Genomic DNA, 16,998 nt, shown 5'->3' with positions numbered 1-16,998 from the left:
TTTCATTTTCTTTTGACTATAAAGAAAAGACTGGTATTATACCATTTATAAGATATTTTACATGTCCTAGAAAATTTAGAGTAGGAAGTATTTTTTCTGAGCACTTTCCAGTATATTACTTTTCTCCTCCTTACCCAAATACTATCATATTTATTTAGAAGTAGTACTTTTTATACAAAATTATCCCTTCAGTCTTATCTTTTTTCAGTTAGTGAAAACTGATAAATTAGTTTTCACTAAAGGCTTTGATGACTGATTCTAATGTATTATTTTTCTTATGTTTTACTTGCATTTTAAAAGGTTATTCAGAACTAAGAGAATAGCAACCTAAAAGGAATTATGAAATTTCATATAAATTACGATGGTTACGTTCTGGTGTCAATTTGACCAGGTGATGATGCCTAGTTGTTTGGTCAGGCAAGCACTGATCTAATTGTTACTGCAAGGATATTTTGTGGCTGGTTGGTAAATCCAGAAGGCTGGTGTGCTGGTTTGAAAGGATGTCTGGACCCTAGAAAAGCCATGTGTTAATCAAAATCCCCTTTCTAAAAGGTAGAATAATCCCTATTCAATACTGTATGTTTGGAACTGCAATCAGATCATCTCCCTGGAGATGTGATTTCATCAAGAGTGGTTGTTAAACTGGATTAGATGATGACATGTCCCCACCCATTTGGGTGGGTCTTGAGAATTTTCCGGAGTCCTACAAAAGAAGAAACATTTTGAAGAATGAGAGCGATTCAGAGAGAGCCAGAGAAGAACAACATAGCCACGAAGCCCACAAGCCAGCGACCTTTGGAGATGAAGAAGGAAAACCCCGTCCAGGGAGCTTCATGAAACTGGTAGCCAGGAGAGAAAGCTAGCAGATGATGCCGTGTTTGCCATGTGCCCTTCCAGCTGATAGAGAAGCCCTGACTATGTTTGCCATCTGCCTTCTTACTTGAGAGAGAGACCCTGAACTTCATTGGCCTTCTTGAATCAAGGTATGTTTCCCTGGATGCCTGTGATTGGACATTTCTATAGACTTGTTTAATTGGGACATTTTTGTGGCCTTAGAACTGTAAGCTAGCAACTCATTAAATTCCCCTTTTTGAAAACCATTCCGTTTCTGGTATATTGCATTCTGGCAGCTAGCAAACTAGAACAGCTGGTTTACTAAATCATCAGTTGGTTGAATTGCAGCTGTGGCTGATTACATCTACCAACTAAGGGCATGTCTCCTACAAACAATATAATCCAGTCTGTTGGATTTGAGCCTACCAGTTGAAGACTTTAAGGGAGAGAGTTTTCTTCTTCAGCCAGCAAGCCTCTCCTGTGGAGTTCGAGACCCTTCATCGGAGTTGCGAGCTTCACAGCATGCCCTCTGGATTTTGTACTCTTGCATTCCCCTGGTTGCATGAGATATTTTTATAATCTCATATTTACGATGCCTCCTGTTTGTTCTGTTTCTCGAGAGAACCCTGACTAATACAGCTTAGTACCAGCAGTGGTTCCTGAGAAATAGAATCTTAAAAATGGATTTTAACAATTGATTTTCTATTCTGATTAAACTCAAAGGCGCCAAGGACTCTGCTTCCAAAAATCAAAATGACACTGACAGTCCATGGCGTGATTTAGCAATGAGATAGGCAAAATATCACCATTTGATTCTGCTAATCACACGCTTATACAAGGCAAGGGTCTGGTGTTTTTGACACATTAACATAGTTTTGTGGAGTTAAGAGTTATAATGAAGTTAGCTGGTTGTTGTTAGATACGTTGGATATAGTTATTGAGGGAAAGGGATGAGTTGAAGGCTTCAAATTTGCAACTTAAGTGTGCATAAAAGATGTAAAAGTTTCCATGTTTGCCCTGAAAGAAAATCTTATTTCCTGTGGTCTTGGACTTGAGATCTCTGAAAAACACAAAGCCTCCTTGTGGAAATAGCAGATTTACAATGTAACTAAAATCTCAACCTTGCAGGGTGTCTGCTGTTACAGTAAGGGATTTTATTGGAAAAGAATGAGATCCTGTGGGGACATATGGCTTGATAATGATGGCAGTGTGGACATGGAAAGCCTGGATTTTGCTTAGTCTGTGATAGATAGACCTGTTATGGTCTGCCTGAGTAAACAGTCACCCCATTTCCAGCCTATCCTGAGAAAATAGTCTCCAGCTTGCCCCGGGGAACGAGCTTCCTGACCCCCAGCCTGCCTTGAGGAAACAGCTTCCTGGTCTCCAGGCCACCCAGAGTGATTGCCATCCAACCTCCATCAGAAGGGATTAAGCCATCAGTGCCTGCTACACCTATAACCACCTCCCCTGGGATGAAAGCCCTCACTCCTTTGTCTGGAGCGAATAATACTGTTTCACCAGATGAAACTGCAGCAGATTGCCCTGAGGTAATTGACCTGAAAGACACTAATAATTTTTTTCATGACCTACCCCCACAGTCTCTCTTTTCTTCAAGACCTGTAACTAAACTAAAGTCCCAACGGGCCACAAAAGGTGAGGTACAAAGTGTGACCCATGAGAAGGTACACTACACTCCAAAAGAACTGCATGATCTTTTCCAATGTATATGGACAGAAATTAAGGGAAAATGTGTGGGAATGGATATTAAGGCTTTAAGATAATGGTAGAAAGTTGGATCAAGTGAATTTATTGATACGGGCTCACTAAACACAGATTCTGCATTCAGTGTTGTAGCTCAGGGGCTTAGAAAGTTTGGATGATTGGCTGAAACACGGACCAAAAGGTAGCAATGTTATCTGAGGTCAGAATGCCAGAACTGCCCTGGCATAATGTAAACAAGGGAATCCAGAGATTTAGAGAGACTCATGTGTTACAGTAGATTTCACACACCCCAGAAATGTCCAGAGGACACACCTTTCACCAGGACTTTGAGGACTAAATTTGTGAGACTAGATCCATCGACCCTGAAGAGTTCTGTAGTCATCTCTCTCTGTAGATTAGATATTACTGTGGGAATTGCTGTCACTGAACTGGAATACTTTAACACAGCTGGGATGATTGGATCCTAAGTTGACAGAGGCCATGTGGCAACAGTTAATCACCATAGAAAAGTTGGGCTTGGCCACCATAATGGACAGCACACACAAAGTGGCTGTCAAAATAATCTAACTTGCAGAGACCTGTGGCATTGGTTTATAGATTGTGGGGTACCTAGAAGTAAAATAGATGGGCAGTCTATGAAATTCTTGTTCAAACTGTATAAGCAGAAGAGTTCTAGGTCAAGTGAATGAAGTCTAACTTGAATTTACAAAAACAGAGAGTTGCATCCTCTTAAACAATTCCAAACTTGAGACAGTATACAGATCATCATCTTGTCCGCAGGGACTTTGATCATTTTTCCCTCCCACAAGACATCACACTAATCCGTTATATTGATGATATGTTGATTGAACATAGTGACCAAGAAGTAACAGCCACTCTAGATTTATTGGTAGAGCATTTGCATGTCAGGGGATGGGAGATAAATCCAACAAAAATACAATGGCCTTCCACTTCAGGGCAATTTCTAGGTGTCCATTGGTGTGGGACATGTTGAGATATCCCTTCTAAGGTGAAGGATAAGCTGTTACATTGACCAAAAAAGAGGCACAATATCTAGTTGGCCTCTTTGGATTTTAGACACAACATATTGCTCATTTGGATGTGCTACTCTGTCTGGCCCATTTACCAAGTGACCAGAAGAGCTGCTAGTTTTGAGTGGGGATCAGTACAAGAGGAGACTGTGTTGTGCAAGCAGCTCTGTCACTTGAGCCAAATGATCTGGCATATCCAATAGTGCTGAAAGTGTCTGTGACAAATAGATGCTGTTTGGAGCCTTCTTGTTACAGTATTTAAGTTATAAGATACCAAGTTTAAGAGTGAATGTTTCCTAAGAATTTGTACCTTATTCTGGAGAGATTTAGTGTGTTTCAGGTTGTATTTAAGACAATTGAGTATTGTTACTGTTTTCTATTTAGAGATTAAGTATGGTTTCAGGTGATGTATGTAGCTGCCATGTTGACAAGGGGTGGACTGTGATGGTTATGTTCATGTGTCAACTTGGTGGTGATGGTGCCCAGCTATCTGATTAAACAAGCACTAACCTAACCATTACTGTGAGGACATTTCAAGGACTGAAAGCATCAGTCATTTGATTGCATCTATGGCTGGTTGTATTTGTGCTCAACTAAGGGTAGTGTGTTCTGCAAGAGAGATATTAGTTCAGTCAGTTGAAGGCTTTTGAGGAGAGGTGACAACTTCAACAATCAGAAGAGAGAACTGTCTTTCTACTTTTTAGCCAGCCAGCCTCTCTTGGCAAATTCCTCGAAGACCTTCATCAGAGTGCCATCTTGCAACCCTCACTCTGGAAGTTGGACTTGGGCATCCCCGTAGTTGCATGAGACACTTTTATAAAATCTCATACTATTTACAGATATTTCCTGTTTGTTCTGTTTCTGTGAAGAACCTTGACGAACCCAAGTAGTAATGAACAGTCTGAGGGGAAATGAAGGAAATACTACACTTACAATCAGAACCAAAAGGATAAAATATCTACTAATAAATCTAACTTTTACACAAAAAAAACTACAGAACTTTGCTAAAATAGACAAAAAATGACAAATAAGTTGAAGGGCATTTCATGTTCATAGATTAGAAGACTGAATATTAAGATGTCAGTTCTACGCAAATTGATTTATAGATTCAATGTAATACCAATTAAAGTCACAACAACTTACTCTCAGAAATAGCCTGTCTGAGGCTAATGGCCCTTCATTATATTGTTCATTACCAATATGTAGCTTTGTGACCTTAAAATAGTGGTGATAATACAAGGCTGTTTGAACTCTCAGGAAAGCTGTTTGTCAGATCTTTCCATTGCCTGCTCTATTTTCCATTGTAGTGTGGATTTTTTGCTGCCACTTCCAATCCAACCTCTACTTTACCCTGAGATGCCAATCTCACCATTCTCTAACTACATTACTTTGAAAGAATGTCCTATATCTCCACACTTGTGGGATTTCATGAGAAATAGCTGTCCTTTTAAAGACGTTTATCAACAGGGGCATTTTTATTCATTAACCCATCAGTTTTGGGTCTTGGGCTCTTTTCATAAATGCCCCTTTGTGGCTGAGAAATGGTAAATTGTGATCATCTCTGAAGACTGAAGATTACAGAAAGCTGGTGATTGGTCCAGGATTCGGATAGGAATCAAAAGATTCTTCTCTTTGCCACCTGGCAGGCAGTGGTTGTCATGAGCAGGGTGAAACCTTTCTCCCTTGTCTAGACTCAAAAGGTGATTTGTAGCAGGAAAAGAATGAGGAAATGTCAGTACACATATGCTAGGTATTATGCTTACCTTCATCATGAATTCAGTAGTGTTAAATTGCAGTGTACATCTTAGTAATGTTAAGTGCTTATTATTCCTAAATGCAATGAAGTATGGCAAAAAATACACAACTAAGATCAGAATTCTAAAATAAACATATAAAGTGCAAGTAAGATTTTGAGAAGTAAGCCTTCTCTGATACTAGTAGATTACTTCAGTTCATTTAAAACTTAATTACCATCTACTCTGTCAGGTGACAAAACATGTAGTGATTGCAGTTTTGGTGACTACCATCCTTGTATGTGCTGTGTTAGAAACAGGTGAATTGAGACTATCTCTGATGGAATTGATCACCATGGACAGACTGGGACAAGTTGGGCTAATTTCACCATATTCTAAACTTCACTGTGCCTTTTTTCCCATAATGGCATTCAGTTTTCTGTGTTTCCTTTCCCCTGATATACCCCTCCACTCCTCTACCTTCTCCCAACTACTTCCATTGTGCTCTAAAAAATTGTACCATAGTTACAACTCCCAGTGTAATCTCACACTCCTCTCAGAGTACTCTCTCTTCCTGTTTGACTTATGTGGTTCTTCCCAGTTAGATGTTAATTCTCTCATATCTCAAGTGTCTTATAGTTAGGAAGGGGTTGGTATCATGTTTGTTGTTTATTGTCTCTCCTGTTATTTCCAATCCTTTTAGAAAATCCTTGCTCTTTAAAGACTCTACCACTCAGCTATGCCACCATTTCATCCCTATTGTCATATGTCAACCTCTAATCACTTCTTATCCATCCAAGTTAGTTAGCACCTGGCACACAGAGTTCCTTTCTACCCGAAGTTTTTATATTACCCTGTGTGACTTCAACATCTTTACAACATCTTAGACTATCAATTCCTCAATCCTCTTATCTTCAGAAATCTATTCTCCCATTCTGTTCTCCATGATCACTCACCAGACCTTGTTGTCAAAATATGGAAAACATAGTAGATAGTCTTTTAGGTCTGGTTTCTCTCACTTAGAATAATGCTTTTGAGATTTATCCATGTTGTTGTGTGTATCAGTAATTCATTCCTTTTTATTGCTGAGTAATATTCTATTATACAGAATAATCACAGTTTATCTAAGAAGTTGAGAACTATTTTTAACTTTAGTTCTCTTTAGAGATCTGTACAAAGTCACAAAGTGGCTATGTTTTTGTATTTGACTTTGTAAAAATCTATGTGGATCCCTTTCATGTAGGTAGAACTAAGTTATTCCCTCAAGTTTTTCTGAAGTACAGATTTTCATTTAACCATTTCAGCTTTTTCCTTTGTTCTCAATTAATAGTATACTGGAATGTTACACATCCCATTATAGAGATGCCAAATTTAATTTCTAATTAAGTAAAGAAAGTTATCTCTTTTATTATTCAACTGTTTTTATCTTAAAACTCTATAGTTGTTACACCCTGTTTAACTTCTAATCTACTGAAACTGGATAAAGCTCTATTTCACTATTATAAAAGCCTATAAAGGAGAAGCAGAAAAGCCAAAAAAGGGGAGAAAAGAGAAGGGTCAAAGTTTAAAAAGAATTAATAATGGCAAAGTCAATCCCACATTAAAAAGTCACCAGGTTTCTAACAGTTTTACCAGCCATGCTTCAAAGTAGATTCTTAGGTAACATTCACTCATAAACTTCATATCCTATAACTTAAATACTATAGATGAGCAATACAACTTATATCGTATAATATAAAAGAAAACCAGATGTTTGCTTTATGTACAAATATAAACATACTTAAAACATGAAGGAAATATTCACACCATCACAGACCTTCTTTCCGTAACTGGTTATGTGGTCATAGTCCTTCATGTTTATCACTACCCATTTCATGTTCCCTTTATCCTCAGCATGCACTTCAGCTAGCCATGGGTCTTTGCCTGGTAGGATGACACAAACCTTCATTCCTGAAGTTTCTGGGTATTGGTAGTCCTACCTGGATTGGGTTGTTGCAGTTTTCCATTGCCTTTAATCACAAGGCATGGCAGTACTAAGAGACGCCCTAGGTGATTTCCTGTATTCCAGGAAAACTCTTCTCTACCTCCATTGTGTACTTGCAATCCTATTTCCCTTTGATAGTCAGGATCAATCACCCCAGCCAGTACAGTAATCCCCTTCCTTGCCTATTGTTTCAGAGGCATAAGAAGCCCAAAGTGGCCAGGTGGCAGTCTTAACTTCCAGTTTAATGGAATCATTGTTGTGTCTCCTGGTAGGAACACTCCTCCTTTTGGAACTAGGACCTGTAGACCAACAGAGCTTAAGGTTTCAGGGAAAGGAAGCAAAAATTTTCCTCGTGGATCACTACGGGTGTTAGTGAGTGGTACCACTCCCATTTCCACCCCTTGATTCCTGGACCTGTGAATCCTGGCTATGAGAGAAACAGCACTGCACAGTGGATGCTCATTCAGAACATACGCAGTCTTCTGGAGAGCATTGCCCCAGCCCTGTAAGGTATTACCACATCGTTGTTACCATAATTGGGTCTTCAAAAGGCTATTCCACCATTCTGTCAACCCAGCTGCCTCTAGATGATGGAGAACATGGTAAGACCAGAGAATTCCATGAGCATGTGCCCATTACCAAATTTTATTTGCTGTGCAGTGGGTTCTTTGGTCCAAAATAATGCTGTGTGGAATACCATAGTGGTGGGTAAGGCATTCCATAAATCCACAGATGGTAGTTTTGGCAGAAGCATTGCATGTAGGGAAGGTAAACCCAAAGTATGTGTCTATTCCAGTTAGAACAAATTGCTGCCCCTTCCATGATGGAAATAGTCCAATATAATCAAACTGCCATTAGGTAGCAGGCTGATCACCTCAGGAAATGATGCCATAGCGGGTACTGAGTGTGGGTCTCTGCAGCTGGAAGATTGGGCACTCAGCAGTGGCCATAGCCAGCTCAGCCTTGGTCAGTGGAAGTCCATGTTACTGAGCCCATGCATAACCTCCATCCCTACCACCATGCCCACTTTGTTCGTGACCTCATTGGGCAATGGCAGGAGTAACTAGGAAAAGAGGATGACTTGTATCCACAGAACAGGTCATCTTATCGACTTGATTATTTGTTGATAATTTTTTGATTATTTGTTGATTAATTGTTGATAATGGCCAAAAGCTGTTTCTGAAAAGGAGAGTAGTTATCAGCAGAGGATGGTAAGGCTTTACTCCAAAATCCTAAGGGCCTGTGTTGTGATTCTCCTATAGGGACCTGCCAAAGACTCCAGATAGCATCTCTGTTTGCCATTGATTATTTGTCGACTTATTATTTATTGATATAAAACCTGCCAATTCTGAAGTTACCCTCGGGTAAGCATTCAAATGGGACACAAATATCTTCATGTTTTTTGCTCACTCAGAAAGCTCTATGCTCATATCTCTTCTCAAGATCTCTTTGTCACCAATTTTCCAGTCGTGCTCCTTCCAGGTCCCTGACTATCCAGCCAAACCTTTAGCAACAGGCCATGAGTCAGTATATAAACACACCTCTGCCCAGTTCTCCTTCGAAGCAAAATGCAGTGCTCGAAATTCTACCTACTAGGAGGATTTCCCCTCACCACTGTCCTTTAGGAACATCCCAGAAATGGGCTTTAGTCCAGCAGCTGTCCACTTTCAGGTGGTACCTGCATATTGTGCAGAACCATATGTAAACCAGACCCAAGTTTTCTCTTCCTTGGCCAACTAACTGATTGTAAGGAACTCCCCAAGAGGCCATAGCTCTGGACTGGGAAAGAGAAGGTAATGTTTCAGGATTAGGGGCCATGGGCATTTGGACCACTTATGCCTTCAGGACCTTCCCAAGTCCTATCTTGTATATACCATTTCCTTTGTATGATGGAGTGCTTCTGTGCATGCCCAACTTTATAGTTTAGTGGGTCAGACAATACTTAGCTCATAATAGGCAGCTCAGGTCTCATGGTAACTTAATGGCCTATGGTTAAGCCTTCAGTCTTTACTAAGGTCTAACAGAGGATGGTAAGGCTTTACTCCAAAATCCTAAGGGCCTGTGTTGTGATTCTCCTATAGGGACCTGCCAAAGACTCCAGATAGCATCTCTGTTTGCCATGGGTATTTCCAGCACCACTGGTTCTGCTGGATCATAGGGCCCAAGTGGCAGAGCAGCTTGCACAGCAGCCTGGACCTGTTGCAGAGCCTCCACTTGTTCCAGTCCCCACTCAAAAGTAGCAGGTTTTCTGGTCCCTTGGTAAATGGGCCAGAGTAGTACACCCAAATGAGGAATATTTGTCTCCGAAGGCCAAAGAGGCCAGTGAGGCATTGTGCCTCTTTTTTGGTCATAGGAGGTGCGAGATGCAACAACTTATCTTTCATTATCTCGACATGCCCCAACATGCTAGACACATACAAATTTCCCTGTGGTGGAAGGCTCCTGTATTTTTGTTGGATTTATCTCCCATCCTCTGACACACAAATGCCTTACCAATAAGTCTAGAGTAGTTACTACTTCTTGGTCACTAGGTCCAATCAACATATCATCAATATAATGGTTGAGTGTGATTTCTTGTGGGAGGGAGCAATGATCAAGGATCCTGCAGACAAGATGATTTCATAGGGCTAGAGAGTTTATATATCTGAGGTAGGACAGTATTAGCTAGGGTTCTCTAGATAAACAAAATCAGCAGGGAACACTTGGAAATATAAAATTTATAAAAGTGTCTCACGTGACCGCAAGAATGCAGAGTCCAAATCCACAGGGCAGGCTGTGAAGCCGACGACTCCGATGGAGGGTCTGGATGAACTCCGCAGGAGAGGCTCACCAGCCGAAGCAGGAATGGGGCTTGTCTCCTCTGAGTCCTCCTTAAAAGGCTTCCTGTGATTAGATTTAGCATCACTAATTGTAGAAGACACTCCCCTTTGGCTGATTACAAATGAAATCAGCTGTGGATGCAACTGACGTGACCATGACCTAATCCTATGAAATGTCCTCATTGCAACAGACAGGCCAGTACTTGCCCAATCAGATAAAGAGCTACCGCAACGTGGCCGAGTTGACACATGTCCCTAACCATGACAGACAGTGAAGGTATACTGCTGGTGTTGCCAGCTGAAAGCAGTTTCTGGTGGTCCTAACTAACAGCTATTGAGAAAAAAGCACTTGCCAGATCAGTAGCTTCATACCAGGTATGAGGGGAAGTGTTGATTTGCTCAAGCAGTGATATCACATCTGGAATAGCAGCTGTAATTAGAGTCAACACCTGGTTAAGTTTATGATCATTCACTGTCATCCTCCAGTACCCATCTGTTTTCTGCACAGGCCAAATAGGAGAGTTGAATGGGAATGTGGTGAGAAACACCATCCCTGCATCCTTCAAGTCCTTACGAGTGGTATTAATCTCTGCAATCCCTCCAGGAATATCGTATTGCTTCTGATTTACTATTTTGCTGGATAGGGCAGTTTTAGGGGCTTCCACTTGGCTTTTCCTATCATAATAGCCCCCACTTCATGAGTCATGAAACCAATGTGGGGATTCTGCTGTGTGCTGAGTATGTCTATTCCATTTATGCATTATGAAACTGGGGACCTAATGGACCCACTGTGAGATGGGCCTGAACTAAAACTCCATCAATCACCTGACCTCCTTAAGCCCCTACTCTGGTGGACCAGAGTGATGTTTTGGGTCTGTGGAAATTACTGTCCCTTCTGAGACAATGTATTATAATCTCCAAAATATCTGATTATTTCCTTTTCCACAGTGCAAAATTACGCTGGTAACAGGCCATAGATCTCCTTCTGGAAGGCTGGGAGGAAGATTAACAGTATAAATTTTTGGTGGTGGAATAGGATTATTCCCCTCATTCAACGGACTCTGGATCTGTAAACTGTTTCACGTCTGAAATTGATTAAGGGGTGTTGTCTCTGTTTTTGTAATTCAAGTTAGACTCTGTTGACTTGAACTAGAAGTCTTCTACTTACACAAATCAAACAAGAATTTAGTACACTGCCCATCTGTTTTACTTCTAGGTATCCTAAGATCTATAGCCAATGCTACAAGTCTCTGAGAGTCATGTCATTTTGACTGCTGCTTTGAGACTATTGTCCATTATGATGGCTATGCCCACCTTGTCTTTGGCAATTAAGTGCTGCCACATGGCTTTTGCCAACTTGGGATCTGATCACCCCCTTGCGTTTAAGATTCCAGCTCAGCGACAGCAGTTCTCACAGAAATATCTGACCTACAGAGCACAACAGTTACAGGGCTCTTCAGAGATGGTGGAGCTAGTCTCACCACTTTATTCCTCACAGTCCTGGTCAAAGGTGTGCCCTCTGGACATTCCTGGGGTGTGTGAATAGACCTACCATGAGAAATCCACTCTAACATTCCAGTCTTTCTAAGCCTTTGGATCCCCTCATCTACATAATACCAGGGAAGTTCTGTCATCTTAGCTCTAGGTAATGTTGGCCACCTTTTGATTCATATTTCAGCCACCCACCCAAACAAATTAATGTCCTTTCTAGCCCTTTGAGCTTCAATGTTGAATCCAGAATCTTTGTTTAGGGGGCCCATAGCAACACATTCAGCCCAATCCAGTTTTATATTCCTTCCATCATTATCCCTCACCCTTATTATCCGTTCCCATACATATTTGCCTCATTTATGTCTATATAAATTGGGAAACTCATGCAGTTCTTCTGGAGTATATCATACCTCCTCATGGGTCACACTTTGTACCTCACCTTTTGGGGCCTGTTAGACTTTAGTCTAGATATAGGCCTGGAAGAAAAGAGGGGTAGTATGGGTGGGTCATGAAAAGAATTAGAAGTGTCTTTCAAGCCAGTTACTTCAGGGTATTCCATTGCAGTTTCATCTGGTAAAACAGGATTAATCTCTTTTAAGAGAGCAGTGAAGGCTGTTTCCCCAGGGAAGGTAGTTATAGGTTTGACAGGCACTGAAAGATTAATCTCTTCAGGAGAAGGGTGGATGGCAGACTCCTCTGGGAAGACTAGAGATCAGGAAGCTGTTTCCTCAAGTCAGGCTAAAGGTCGAATAGCTGTTTCCATAAGGAAGACTAGAGATTAGTTGGGTATATCCCCAGGGCAGACTGTCACAGGCTTATCTAGCAAAGACTCAGCAGAATCTAGGGTTTTGGTATCCCCACTGCCATCATTATCAACTCATATGTCCCCATCCCAAGTTTCAGGATCCCATCCTTTCCAATCAATGCCCTCACTTTCAACAGCAGACACTCTGCAAGGTTGAGATTTTAGTTTATGTTGTAAGTCTGCTGCTTGCACAATGAGCCTTTGGGTCTGGTTTTCAGAGATTTCAAGGCTGTGACTACACAAAATAAGATTTTCTTTCAGGGCCCACATAGAAAATTATATCTTTCATATGGTGTTAAAGCTGCAAATTCAAAGTGTTCAGTTCATCCCTTTTCTTTCTTTCTTTCTCTCTCTTTTTTTTTTTTTTGTATGCTGTATGGCAGGGTCACGTTTCATTATTTTACCCATGTGAGTATTTCGTATTGCATCACCATTTGTTGAATTTTAAAATTTTGTTTGTTTGTTTGGTTTTTGCTTGTTTGTTTGTTTTTGGGAAGTACATGGACTGGGAATCAAACCTGGGTCTTCTGCATGGCAGGCAAGAATTCTAGCACTGAATAGCCTTGTACCCCCCATCCCTTTCTTTTACAACAGTATCCAGCCTTTCTAGGAATAGCCAATATCATTATGCCTTTTGCTCCACAAAACTCCATTAAGGTGTAAAAAGCACTGTCACCCAGAGCCTTTTCTCATTTATGTGTTTGATTAGCAGAATCAAATGGTGATACTTTGTGTATCTCTGTTGCCAACTCATGCCATGGACTATCAGTGCCATCTTGATTATTTGAATATAATCAAAGTAGAAAACCAATTACAAAAACCCATTTTTTTCTGTTTCTCAAGAACCACTCCCAGTACCAAATCTGTATTAGTCAGGGTTCTCTAGGGAAACAGAATCAACAGGAGATATCTGTAAATAGTATGAGATTTATTTAAGTGTTTGTTCTAGTTGCTAGCTGCTAGAATGCGATATACCAGAAATGGAATGGCTTTTAAAAAGAGGAATTTAATAAGTTGCTAGTTTACAGTTCTAAGGCTGAGAAAATGTCCCAATTAAAACAGGTCTATAGAAATGTCCAATTTAAGGCATCCAAGGAAAGATACCTTGGTTCAGGAAGGCCATTGAAGTTCAGGGTTTCTTTCTCAAGTGGAAAGGCACATGACAAACACGGTCAAGGTTTCTCTCTTATCTGGAAAGGCATGTGGTGAACATGGCGTCATCTGCTAGCTTTCTCTCCTGGCTTTCTGTTTCATGAAGCTCCCTGGGAGTCATTTTCCTTCTTCATCTCCAAAGGTCTCTGGCTGGTGGACACTGCTTCTTGTGACTATGTCGTTCTGCTCTGGCTTTCTTTTTTGTTGTTCTCTGCTTCTCATCCTTTCTCCAAAATAGTTCTTTTGTAGGATTCCAGTAAACCAGTCAAGAGACATGTCTCCACCCATCAGATTTAATACCCACACTGAGTCACATGTCCATGAAGATAAGCTAATTTAAGTTTCCAACATACCGTACTGAATAGGGATTAGAAGAAACGGCTGCCTTTACAAAATTTGATTAGGATTAGAACATGGTTTTTCTAGGGTTCATACATCCTTTCAAACCAGCACAGTGTATCATGCAAATATGTGGATGCAGGAGCCCAAATCCCATAGGCCAAGCTGCAAGCTAGGACTCCGTGTAAAATCTCCATGAATTCCCCGGGAGAGGTTGGCTGGCTGAAGTGAAGACCAGAATTCTCATCTGACTGCTGAAGTTGTCACTTCTCCCTCAAAAGCCTTCAACTGATTGAATTAAACAATTCTTATTGCAGAAGACTGCCCCCTTCCTTAGTTGATCGTAAATGTAATCAGCCATAGATACAAATGACTGATGATTTAAGTCATGAAATGTCCTCACAGTAATGGTTAGACCAGTGCTTGTTTGACTGGACAACTGGGCACCATCATCTGACTGAGTTGACACATGAACCTAACCATCACACTAGTGTATAGAAATACTACTCATTTTTGCATGATTTTGTATCCCACCGCTTTGCTGAATTAGTTGTTACCTCCAAGAGCTTTGTTTTGGATTTTTCAGGATTTTCCATATATGTGACCATGTCATCTGCAAATGGGGAAAGTTTTAATTCTTCTGTTCCAATTTTGATGCCCTATATTTCTTTTTATTCTCTCATTGCTCTGGATTGAGCTTCCAGTTCAATTTTGAATTAAATGCTGACAATGGGCATTCTTTTCTGTTTTGTATCTTGGAATCTCTCACCATTGAGTATGATATTAACGGTGGGTTTTTCATATATGTCCTTTATCATGTTGAGGAAGTTTCTTTATCTTCCTGTTTTTCTAAGTGCTTATGTCAAGAAAGGATGCTGGATTTTGTCAAATGTTTTATCCACATCAATTGAAATGACCATGTGTTGTTTTACCTTTGTTCTGTTAATGTAATGTATTACATTGATTTTTTATGTTGAACCATCACCCTGCATACCTAGGGTAAATCCTACTTAATCATAATGTATAATTCTTCTTATTGGGCTGTTGAATTCAGTTTGCTAATATTTTGTTGAGGATTTTAGCATGTATGTTTACAAGGGATATTAGTCTGAAACTTTCTTGTGGTATCTTTACCTGGTTTTTATAATAGGGTGATATTCACCTTCTAGACTGAGTTTGAGTATGTTCCTTTCTCTTCAATTCTTTGCAACAGAGTTCTAGCAGGATTGGTTTTAATTCTTCTTGGAGTATTTGGTAAAATTCACTTGTGAGGCCATCTGGTTCTGGGCTTTTCATTATTGGGAAGTTTTTGATTACTGTTTCAATTCCTTTCCTAGTTATTGCTCCATTGAGTTCTTCTATTTCTTCTTGAGTACTGTAAGTAGTATGTGTTTTTAATAATTTGCCCATTTTATCTAGGTTATCTAATTTGTTAGTGTACAATTGTGCATAATGTCCTCTTACAATTATTTTTATCTCTGTGGAGTCAGTAGTGTTTCTTTTCATTCATGATTTTAGTTTTCTTCTTTGTTAGTCTAGCGATTTGATTTGATTTGATTTGATTTGATTGATATTTTCTTTGTCCATTGTAAGTTTTTGACATAAAGCCTATTTTATCTTATACCTAACCCAGCTCTCTTTTGAATATTATCTGTATCATATAATTTTTTCCAGTCTTTCATTTTCAGCCTACTTTTGTCTTTGAGTTCAAGATGATTTTCTTATAAACAGCATGTGGTTAAGTCATGCTTTTTTTTTATCCATTCTGCCAAGCTCTACCTTTTTAGCAGCAAGTGGAATCCTTTTATATTTAAAGTAAATATTGATTATGCAGAACTTTCTTCTGCCATTTGGCTATTTTATCTTTGTAATTCTTATACCTTTTTGATCCTCAGTTCTTCCACTAATGCCTAATTTAAATTTTTTTAATTTTTTTATATTGAAAAATTTGAGTCCCTTCTCATTTCTTCCTGTGTATATTTTTCATGTATTGTTATTGTGGTTATTATGGAAAAATTTAACATTCTCAGTCCATAATAGTCACATTTGATTTAATACCAATGAAATTTTAGTAGCATACACATACGCTTTTCATATACTCCTCTATCCCTCTCTTTTTTGTTGCACTTAATGCAACAAATTATATCCCAATCCATATGTTTATTGGTACTTCTTATGCATTTGCATTTTAGATCCTATAAGAAGTAAAAAGTGGCGTTACATACCAAAAAAACACAATATAACATACTGGTATTTATAAATACCCATATGATGTCCTTTACTGGATGTCTTTATACCTTTATGCTGCTTCCAACCATTGACTAGTGTCCTTTCCTTTCAGTCTGGAGAATTCCCTTTAGCATTGCCTGTGGTCAGGCCTAGTGGTGTATATAAAATACCTGAGCTTTGTTTATCTGGGCATGTCACAATCTTTTCCTCATACTTTTTTTTTTTCAATATTTTTATTGAGGTATTTTCACACACCATAAAATCCATCCAAAGTATACAATCAGTGGTTCACAATATCATCACAAAGTTGTGTATTCATCAACATGATTTTTAGAATATTTGCATCAATCCCAAAAAAGAAATAAAAGGAAAAAAAAAAAACCTATATATCCCATAACCCCTTATCCCTTCCTCTCATTGACACTAATTTTTCAGTTGACCCATTTTTTATAAACCCTTATCCCCCACCCATCATTTATTTATCTTCAGTCACAAGGTTCTCACAATCACACAGTCACACTGTAAAAGCTATCCAGTTATAAAGTCATCTTCAAGACTCAAGGCTACTGGAATACAGTTCAGCAGTTTCAGGTATATCCTTCTAGCTATTCTAATACATGAGAAACTGAAAAGGGATATTTATAAAATGCATAAGAATAACTTCTTGACTCTATTTAAAATCTCTCAGCCACTGAAACTTCATTTTGTCTCATTTCTCTCTTCCCCCTTTTGGTCAAGAAGGCTTTCTCAATCCCATGATGCCATCTCCCTTAGTCTTGAAGTAAAGTCTTGCTGGATACAAAATTCTTGGTTGACAATTTTTTTTCTTTCAGCATCCTAAATATTTTGTAGCACAGCC

General features: G+C 39.5%; 1 protein-coding gene across 4 annotated transcripts in view; it reads left to right on the top strand.

The window, feature by feature from the left end:
• Positions 1-16,998, top strand: part of PNPLA8 (patatin like domain 8, phospholipase A2) — an 85,552-nt gene that overhangs the window by 56,661 nt on the left and 11,893 nt on the right. Inside the window, exon 9 of one of the 4 annotated variants that reach the window (XR_013178513.1) lies at positions 301-983. The exons of the other annotated variants lie outside the window; for them this stretch is intronic. The gene's annotated coding sequence lies outside the window, so the exon portion shown is untranslated. The remainder of the gene's footprint in view (positions 1-300; positions 984-16,998) is intronic. 4 annotated transcript variants of the gene reach the window in all.

Source organism: Tamandua tetradactyla, chromosome 1, assembly GCF_023851605.1.
Source record: "Tamandua tetradactyla isolate mTamTet1 chromosome 1, mTamTet1.pri, whole genome shotgun sequence".
Taxonomy (NCBI): Eukaryota; Metazoa; Chordata; class Mammalia; order Pilosa; family Myrmecophagidae; genus Tamandua; species Tamandua tetradactyla.
This window is presented reverse-complemented; position numbering and strand designations above follow the sequence as displayed.